The sequence below is a fragment of the Macaca fascicularis genome, chromosome 15 (assembly GCF_037993035.2).
Source record: "Macaca fascicularis isolate 582-1 chromosome 15, T2T-MFA8v1.1".
Taxonomy (NCBI): domain Eukaryota; kingdom Metazoa; phylum Chordata; class Mammalia; order Primates; family Cercopithecidae; genus Macaca; species Macaca fascicularis.
The window spans coordinates 14593002-14602188 of record NC_088389.1 but is presented as its reverse complement, the minus strand read 5'-3'; the positions used below and the strand labels follow the sequence as shown (position 1 = coordinate 14602188).

Here is a 9187-nt window from a genome sequence, read left to right as displayed (position 1 = left end):
GGTACCTGTAATCCCAGCTACTTGGGAGACTGAGGCAGGAAAATCGCTTGAACCCGGGAGGCAGAGGTTGCAGTGAGCCGAGATCACGCCACTGCACTCCAGCCCAGGCAACAGTGCGAGACCGCATCTCAAAATAAATAAATAAATAAATAAATAATAATAATAATAATAATAAGATGGGAGGGACCAGAGGTGGCCCAGGGCAAACCAGCCCCTCAACCAGAAAAGGAGCCAGGAGCCAGGGGCCCATCATGGCAGAACAGCCATCTGGTCCTTGTATCTTATACTGTAGGTCAGACTCTGGATATTATTATTATTATTATTATTTTTTTTTGAGATGGAGTCTCTCTCTGTTGCCCAGGCTGGAGTGCAGTGGTGCCATCTCGGCTCACTGCAATCTCTGCCTCCCGGGTTCAAGCGATTCTCCTGCCTCAGCCTCTTGAGTAGCTGGGATTACAGGTGCCCGCCACCGCACCTGGCTAATTTTTGTATTTTTCGTAAAGACAGGGTTTTGCCGTGTTGCCTGGGCTGGTCTCGAACCCCTGACCCCAAATGTTTCTCCCGCCTTGGCCTCCCAAAGTGCTGGGATTACAAGCATGAGCCACCATGCCCGGCCGGACTCTGGATATTAGGCTGTGAGTATTTTTGGTTATTTTTATTTATTTTTTTATTTATTTAGAGACAGGGTCTTGTTCTGTTGTTCAAACTGGAGTGTAATGGCATGATCTTAGCTCACCACAGCCTTTTAATTTTAGAGATAGGGTCTCACTTTGTCACCCAGGAGCTTTGAACTCCTGGGCTCAAGAAATCCTCCCGCCTTAGCCTCCCGAGGAGCTTGGACAACAGGTGTGTGTCACCATACCTGGCTTTTTTTGTTGTTGTTGGAGAAGTGGTTTTACCATGCTGCCCAGCCAGGCTGGCCTCCGGTGATCCTCTTGCCTCAGTCTCCCAAAGCGCCTGGGATTACAGGCATGAGCCACTGGGCCTGGCCTATTTTTAGTTTTATATTGGGCACAATTGTTTAAAGTATTCAAGGAATCAGTTACCATGACAGTTTGGCTCTGTGTCCCAAAGCGTGCTCTGAGGCTCTGACACCAGAGTTCCACAGTCAAAGGCCCCTGAGAAGTGCTATGTTAAGGGAACGGCTTCCTCGCCTGGAGGGGTCTACTTTAATATGCCAAGGAGCATGGGAATCTTGAACAGGAGACTGGAATCCACAGTCTTCCTCCCTTCAACTGACCTTAGTTTTCCAGAGCAAAGCCTGGGATCAGCATTCCAAGGAACACACTTTGGAAACATAATCTCTGGGAGGTTCTCATAACTAAAAGGTCTCTGTCTCAATTAGTTCCTTACCTACTGTGGAGTACAAATTATCCCAAACTTAGTGGCTTAAAATAGGCATTTTAGTATCTCAGTTTCTGTGGGTCAGGAATTCAGATGTGGCTTAGCTGGCTGGTCTCTCTTAAGGTTGCCATCAAGATATCAACTGGGGCTACGGTCATCTGAAGGCTTGACCAAGGATAGAGGATCTGTTTCCTAAATGGCTCACTGACATGGCTGACAAAAAGCCTTCAGCTCCATGCTGTGCAGACTTCAGCAGGCTGCTTGAGTTTCCCCACAATATGGCGGCTGGCTTCTCAGAGTGAGTGATGCAAGAGAGTGAGACTGAAGCTGCAGTACCTTTTATGACCTAGCCTTGGACAACATATGCAGTCATTTCCTCAGTATCCTATTGGTTATGCAAGGCCAGCCTGATTCATTGTGGAAAGGTATGAATGCCAGGAGGCGGGAATCGTTTGGAGACCATCTTGGAGGCCAACTGTTGTAGTAACCATCGCTTTGGTACCAGGACAGATAACTTGCCTCATTCGCACAGTTGCTTTTTCTTACCATTTTGTAGGCATGAGTAACATTGGGAAGTGAACCTGTTAACTTGTGATATGAAGAGAAAAGGAAGAGACCAAGAATTTATCAGCCACACCAAGCCCTGGCGGACAGTGGTACTAATTACCCAGCTTCCCTTCCTGGGTGCTCACTCTGCACCAGGTACCTCATGGGCCTCAGGGTCCTATGCAACCCCTGCCCCCATACAGCAGGTTCCACTGATAATTTTGAGTCAGGTCACTCATGCCTATGAAATGCATGAAATGGGATTTTTTTGTGATGTTGGCAATGGCAACACACGCAGCTCTGCGTGATGGAAGTTGAGACAAAATCGGTAACCTGAGTGAACCTGTGTGGAGAAGATTTGAGCAGAGAGTAAACTTAGGATGGATAAATGCCCATGATAAACAAATAATAAATAGATGAGATAAAATATTTATTTCATGTATAGGATAAGGATTAAGTCCGTTAACAAGACGAGGAGTCAGGGTGAGCCTGGGGAATCCCTGGTTTCGCTGGAACCTCTTTGCTGGGAGAAGTGTCACGTCTCCAGGCTGGGGCAGCGGCAGGGCTCCCTGGTTGGGAGGCCTAGTGGTGACACCTGGAACACCTGGTGGTGAGCCCCAGAATGCCTGTGTCCTAGGCCGACCCATACTGATCATGAGCTGTGTGATCCAGGCAAGTGACTTCACGGACCTCAGTTTCCCATCTGCAAAATGGGATGATAACAGCAAACTTCACCACTTGTGATGAGGATTCGGAAGGTGAATCCTTGGCCCAGCACAAGGTCTGTAAGGTGTTTCACATGGCAGAGTTGGTGGCGGGTCACCAAGGTGGTGGTGTCCCAGGTTGAAGGAACCTTTCTAGAAATTCCATTGCCTGGAAGCATCCAATGACACACAGTGGACCCTGAACCACGAAACAGACTGTAGTGACTGCCGGGGCCTCCCGCAGGGGTGATCCCCGAGGAGGCTGGGAGGAACTCAGCCCTTTCTTCTGCTGGGGGCATGTGCAGGCATAGAGACTGCCCGGCCCTTTCCTGTCCTGTTGTGGCATGATTTTCGACAGAGGGAGGATTCTGGGCATGTTTTCCCTCGTAAGTCTCACCAGGCTGAGCAGGACTTAGAGGAACTCCGGCTACGTTTGCTGTCCCAACGAATAGACCAGGTATAGAGAGAACAGGCCCTATGAGAGATAGAGAAAGGAAGGGAGCTTTGGTGGGGGAGATTTTGGGGTCTTTCCTGTGGGTACCAAGGTTCTGGGCAGCTGGGTGTGCTGGCCTCCTCTCTGGACATGCTCTGTGGGCATCCTGGCTGTAAATTCCAGGTCCCCCTGCCAGGGATTCCTTCTCTGAGTCTGCAACGAGAGTGAAACTCCATCTCAAAAATAAAATAAAATAAAAAAGCGAGGCGGCTGTGGGCCTAGATGATCTCTCAGCCCCTCCCAACTTCAACACTCGGATTATTTGCTGCATTTATGGAGCTCCAGCTGTATGCAGGAGTGGTGTCTGGGAGATGGGAAGTGCTGACCCCACCCCGGGAGGAAGAGCCAACCTAAGCCTGCTGATTCTGTGTGGCCTGGGATGGCAGAATGGCCATGTGGGCTGCAGGAGAGCCTAATACCAGGCCCAGCTGCCATCTGAAACGTGTCCTGTTGGGGGCACTTTGGCGTGGTTCGGGTGTTCTGGTCTTAGAGTCCATTCAGTTTGTACATGAAAATATGCTAGCGGCCTCTTTCCGTTAAGGTTCTGTTTTTTGTTGTTGTTTTGTTTTCTTGTTTTGAGACGCAGCTTTGCGCCTTTTTTTTTTTTTGAGACGGAGTCTCGCTCTGTGCCCCAGGCTGGAGTGCAGTGGCGCAATCTCGGCTCACTGAAAGCTCCGCCTCCTGGGTTCACACCATTCTCCTGCCTCAGCCTCCTGAGTAGCTGGGCTACAGGCGCCCGCCACCGCACCCAGCTAATTTTTTGTATTTTTAGTAGAGACAGGGTTTCACCATGTTAGCCAGGATGGTCTCGATCTCCTGACCTTGTGATCCGCCCGCCTCGGCCTCCCAAAGTGGTGGGATTACAGGCGTGAGCCACCGTGCCTGGCGCAGTTTTGCTCTTGTTATCCAAACTGGAGTAAATGGCATGATCTCTGCTCACCGCAACCTCTGCCTCCCAGATTCAAGCGGTTTTCCTGCCTCAGCCTCCCGAGTAGCTGGGATTACAGGCATGTGCTACCATGCCTGGCTAATTTTGTATTTTTAGTAGAGACGGGGTTTCTCCATTTGGTCAGGCTGGTCTTGAACTCCCAACCTCAGGTGATCCGCCTGCCTTGGCCTCCCAAAGTGCTGGGATTACAGCTGTGAGCCACTGAGCCCAGTCTTTTTTTTTTTTTTTTTTTTTTTTTTTTTTTTTTGAGACAGAGTCTCGCTCTGTCACCTAGGCTGGAGTACAGTGGTGCAATCTTGGCTCACTGCAACCTCTACTTTCTGGGTTCAAGTGATTCTCCTGCCTCAGCCTCCGGAGTAGCTGGGACTACAGGTGCGCACCACCACACTGAGCTAATTTTTGTATTTTTAGTAGAGACAGGGTTTCACCATGTTGGCCAGGCTGGTCTGGATCTCCTGACCTCGTGGTCCGCCTGCCTCAGCCTCCCAAAGTGCTAGGATTACAGGCGTGAGCCACCACGCTCGGCCCAAGGTTCTGTTTTTATTCAGGCATCTTAGGGCTTAGAGGTAAACTTGACCATGTCATTCCACACATAAGCCTTTCCCCGGCTCCTCACTGACCTCAGATGATGGTCCATGCTGGGAGTGGCCTCAAGGCCTTCTGGGACCTGGCATGGGCCAAGCTCTCCCACCTGGGGGCTTTCCTCCCCTTCCTCTCTCTCCTCCAGAAACACAAATTGAAACATGCCAACGTCTCTCTTCCCTCTAGAGCCTCACACTTGCTGCCTCCTCTGCCTGGAACTCTCCCTCTGCTCTCACAGGGCTTCCTAAATGTCACTTCCTCCAGGAAGCCCTCCCTGATGAGTTGAGCCACTTTAGTTTGTGCTCAGGCTCACCCTGCACGTCTTGGTTGCACTCATCACTGTAATGATCTAAAACACATGTCTGCTTATGACACCCGCATCACACCCCCCCCCGCCCCCCCCGTGCTGGGGCCACTCTTGGATTTTCATGCCTGTTGCCAGCACCCAGGGGAAGCTCCGGAAATGTCTGCTGGGTGAGTCATGAACACGCAACCTGTTGATCCAGGTTGGTAATCAGAGGCCGGGCCTGCCAGCAAATCACCTGACCCAGTCACCCATAGCCTGGGAAGGACTGTGGCGGCCGCTACCCAGCTCCTCCTTCCTCCGCTTGAAGGCTCTGCCTGGAAGGAGCGAAGGGGTTAAGTGTTTCTGGCGGCCTCGTGCTGTGTCTGCTGCAGATCCCCCTTCCGGGGCTGCAGCAACCCGAGGTTGGCGAGGAATGTTTGCAATGCAGAGCTAGGAGGAGGGCGGGCTGCTGGAGGTGGGGGCCGAGGCAGGCCCGCGGCCAGGCTCCCCAGTTGAGCAATGGCCCTGCTGGTTCCTGTAACTCAGACCCCTCCCGCCTTTTCCCGCCCTGCCGGCTTCCTCCACCCCGGCTGGGCTGCCTGCCGGGCAGTGGGGGCGGCCTGCACTTGGTTGCAGAGGGAGGTGGAGGGACAGAGGCCCAGATAGCCTGGAGGTCAGGACTGAAAGAGAGGGGCTCCCTGAGAGACAGAGCAGGGGTGCAGTCGGCTCAGCCACCCTAGCCCAGAGAAGCGGGGCCCTTTCCAAGGTCACACAGCGAGACACCAGTGAATTGGGCCACAGCTCTTGGTCTGGCCTCTTTAGTTCCCATAACTCTAGGCTGCAACTCTCACACACATCACGGAGGTCATATTGCCACTCAGCTGGGAAGCTTTGAACCACAGGGAACCCTCTCCCAACTGAAGGCAAAGCCCTCTCACCCCAGTGCCCTGGGTTGGCCTCTTCACCTAATCCCCAGGGTCTCGGAGAGGACAGTGCACCCCCTGGTCTAGGTGCACCCCCCATCCTGCCATTAACTCCCCAGCACTGCCCACTGCCTGGCCGGGTCTTGGGGACCTTGTTCCTCGCTTCTGGGAGTATGAAGGAAATGAATAAAGGCCAAACTTGAGCTGGTTCCCGAAAACTCTCTGTCCCCTCTTCCTCCGGGTCTTTTCAAGGAAGGACCGAACCGGGCACGGTGGCTCATGCCTGTAATCCCAGCACTTTGGGAAGCTGAGGTAGGTGGATCACCTGAGATCAGGAGTTTGAGATCAGCCTGGCCAACATAGTGAAACCCCGTTTCTACTAAAAATACAAAAAATTAGCTGGGCATGGTGGCGGGTGCCTGTAATCCCAGCTATTCTGGAGGCTGAGGCAGGAGAATCGCTTGAACCCAGGAGTTGGAGGTTGCAGTGACCTGAGATCGCGCCCTTGCACTCCAGCATGGGTAACAAGAGCAAAAAAAAAAAGAAGGACCTTCGTGAGTACCACATATTCACGTGGGCTCAGACACAAAACTCAACTCTTTCTCCACAAGCACCCCCCTCCTTTGGGGGGAAACTGTGTCCCTTGACACTATGGGATGAGCTCCTCCCTCTGCCGGCAGTATTTCCTTCCCGGGGGACCTCTGGGGAGGTGGCCTTGCAGTCAGGCACACCTGGCTTGAATCCCAGCAGCACCACCTTCAAGCTTCCTGGCTTTGCCACACCTCTCTGAGCCTCGGTTTCCTTATTTGTGCCTTGGAATTCAGAGAAGCCCCAGTCTCACTCGGCTAAGGCTCAGGGCCAGTTGCCTTTTCCTGGCCCCACAGATGAATGGTCAGTTTGGGGGTATGCACCCATCCCTGCCCTGGGCTTTGCCCAAGACAGGCTGTGGGCAGCCCTCAGAGGCGCCAGCGTGGCCACACCTGGCTGAAATCAGCGGGTGGTGGGAGCACACAGCAGGGACCCGGTGCCCTCTAGAACACAGCAGTTCCCGTGAAAATCAAAACACCCCATTTTACAGGTAAGGAGGCTCAGGGAGGAATGGCTTGCCACACCATGCAGATATAAAGAGGGATATTCACCCAGAAAAACATACCAATAACACCAAGGGCCCTCCTACACACTGTTCTGCCACTATTTATTGAGCACTTACTACATGCCCGGCAATGAGCCAAGTGCTTTACGAGGCTGACCTATTTCAATCCAACGACATACCTAAGAGGGAGGCATGTGGATCCCCCTTTTTCGGAAAACAGTGAGGTTGATGCATTTGCCCAAGATCACACAGCTCATGGGGAGTGCAGCCTGACTTTTAACTCGGGCCGCCTGCCTCCAGAGCCTGTGTTCTTGGCCATCCTTCTCTGCACCTGGCTTAGAGACCCAGGCTCTGCGTAGAGGGGCCCAGTGTTCTTGGGTTAGTCCCTTAAGTCCCAGAGTAGCAAAAGGGAAAGGAATTATCTTCAGTGATGGGGTGGGGGTGGGCACTCAGAGAGGGGACCCCTCTTACAGCAGGGCACACAGCCGGCTGAGCCAGGACCCACCACACTCACTCCCCGGCCCCTGGCTCCCAGTGGATGGCTCCTCCATGGCCGGGAAGGAGCCCCACGGCTGCTCCTGCAGGCAGATGGACAGACCATGGCCCCCTCCCACGGCCTGCGGGCTGTGTGGCATCGCCACCTCCTCCCGAGCAGGCTGCCTTTAAGAAACCAGAAGATTGATTTCCTGGCAGGCTCTACGCCGAGGAGCCCGTCCAAATGGTTTGCATGTCTGCATTTTTTACTGCTCCGTTTAATATGTATGCAAATGCCGGCCGGCTGCGCCCCCCGCGCGGCTGCACAGTCACACGCGGCGCCCCATTAAAGCGGCCGTCCCGGGCGCGCGCCTCATTCGAGGCGACGGGCTCCTGGCCCTGATAGATGGGGTGCGGGGACGGAGACAAATGACGGCCTTTGTAATTTCTTTCTGTCTTTTTCCGGGGGAGGGGGAACTCGCAGAGGAGATTTAAATATATGCAAAATTGTTTGTGGGCTGGGGGTGGGGCGGAAACCTGAAAGGGGCGGGGGGAGAGGAGCCGGTGTATTCCTGGTGGGAGTCGGGCTGCAGGCTGGAGGGGAGCGGGGCCCCCACAGTCACCTTCTGGCGGAGACAGCCGAGCGAGCCGCTCTGCTCCTGATAAGCAGGCCCAGTCCTCTGGGAAGCGTGGGCTTCAGCCGCAGAGAAAAGGAAAATGCTGGTTATTTTCGGCCCCGTTACACGCGGGAAGCCGGGGATGGTGGTTTTTCCCCCATCGCACCACCACTTTCTTTTCTTGGGCTTCCAGGGCTTATAACTTAATCGGTGCGGTGTCATTTAAGTTTCACATTACCCCATGAGGTGGGTCTCGGGATCACACCCATTGTGCAGATGGGGAAACTGAGGTTTGAGGGCGTGAAGTCCCTTGGGGAGGGTTGCAGAGAGAGTGGGTGGGGCTTGGGTCCCTCCAGAGCGCTGTCTTTGACCCCCACGGCCCTCTGCTGTCTCTCTGGCTCTCGGCGGTGGGGTGTCCGCGTGCCTGCGTGTGCCCCAAATCTGTCCGGACTCGCCCCATACCATGAGCCAGTCCCCTCCTCCTGCCTGCCCCCCACGCGCGCTAGGTGACACAGGCCCACAGCCCAGCGAGCTGGGGGACTGAGCCTCACATTTTCCAAATATTGCTTAAGCCTAAAATCCGAGATGCTGGTTTTAAAGGAATCTTTCCTAATTTCTCAGGATTTTAGGCCACATGGCAGCTGGGGGCAGAAACGTTTCTGAGAGGAGGCTCCAACCTCAAGAGAGACCCACTGTGGAACAGACCACTCAGACCCACTGGAGACCCAGAGTTACACACTGCTGTGTCCGTGTGTGCGCGCCTGTGTCCGTGTGTGTGCGCCTGTGTCCGCGTGTGTGCGCCTGTGTCCGTGTGTGCTTGGGTGTGTCATGTCATTGTGAGTGTGCTGGTGTGTGTGCACCAGTGGGAGTAGGGGAGTGTGTATTAGTGCGTGTGTGAGTTTCAGTGTGTATGTGTTAGTGTGTTACAGGAAAGAAGAGAGGGTTCTTGGACTTCGCGCAAGAAGGAATTCAGGATGAGTCCACAGTGCAAAGCAAAAGCAAGTTTATAAAGATTAAAGTACAAGGGATTGGGCGCGGTGGCTCACGCCTGTAATCCCAGCACTCTGGGTGGCCGAGGCGGACGGATCATCTGAGGTAAGGAGTTTGAGACCATCCTGGCCAACATATAGTGAAACCCTGTCTCTACTAAAAATACAAAAAAAAAAAAAAAAATTA

The 9187-nt window shown here is 53.5% G+C and overlaps 1 long non-coding RNA gene across 1 annotated transcript; it reads left to right on the top strand.

Annotated features, from left to right (window-relative positions):
- The first annotated feature begins 526 nt into the window (after positions 1 to 526).
- On the top strand, positions 527 to 3290 carry LOC135967364 (uncharacterized). The gene is made up of 2 exons (XR_010581419.2): positions 527 to 635; positions 1468 to 3290. It is a non-coding gene; the product is annotated as an uncharacterized lncRNA (long non-coding RNA).
- The last annotated feature ends 5897 nt before the right edge of the window (positions 3291 to 9187 follow it).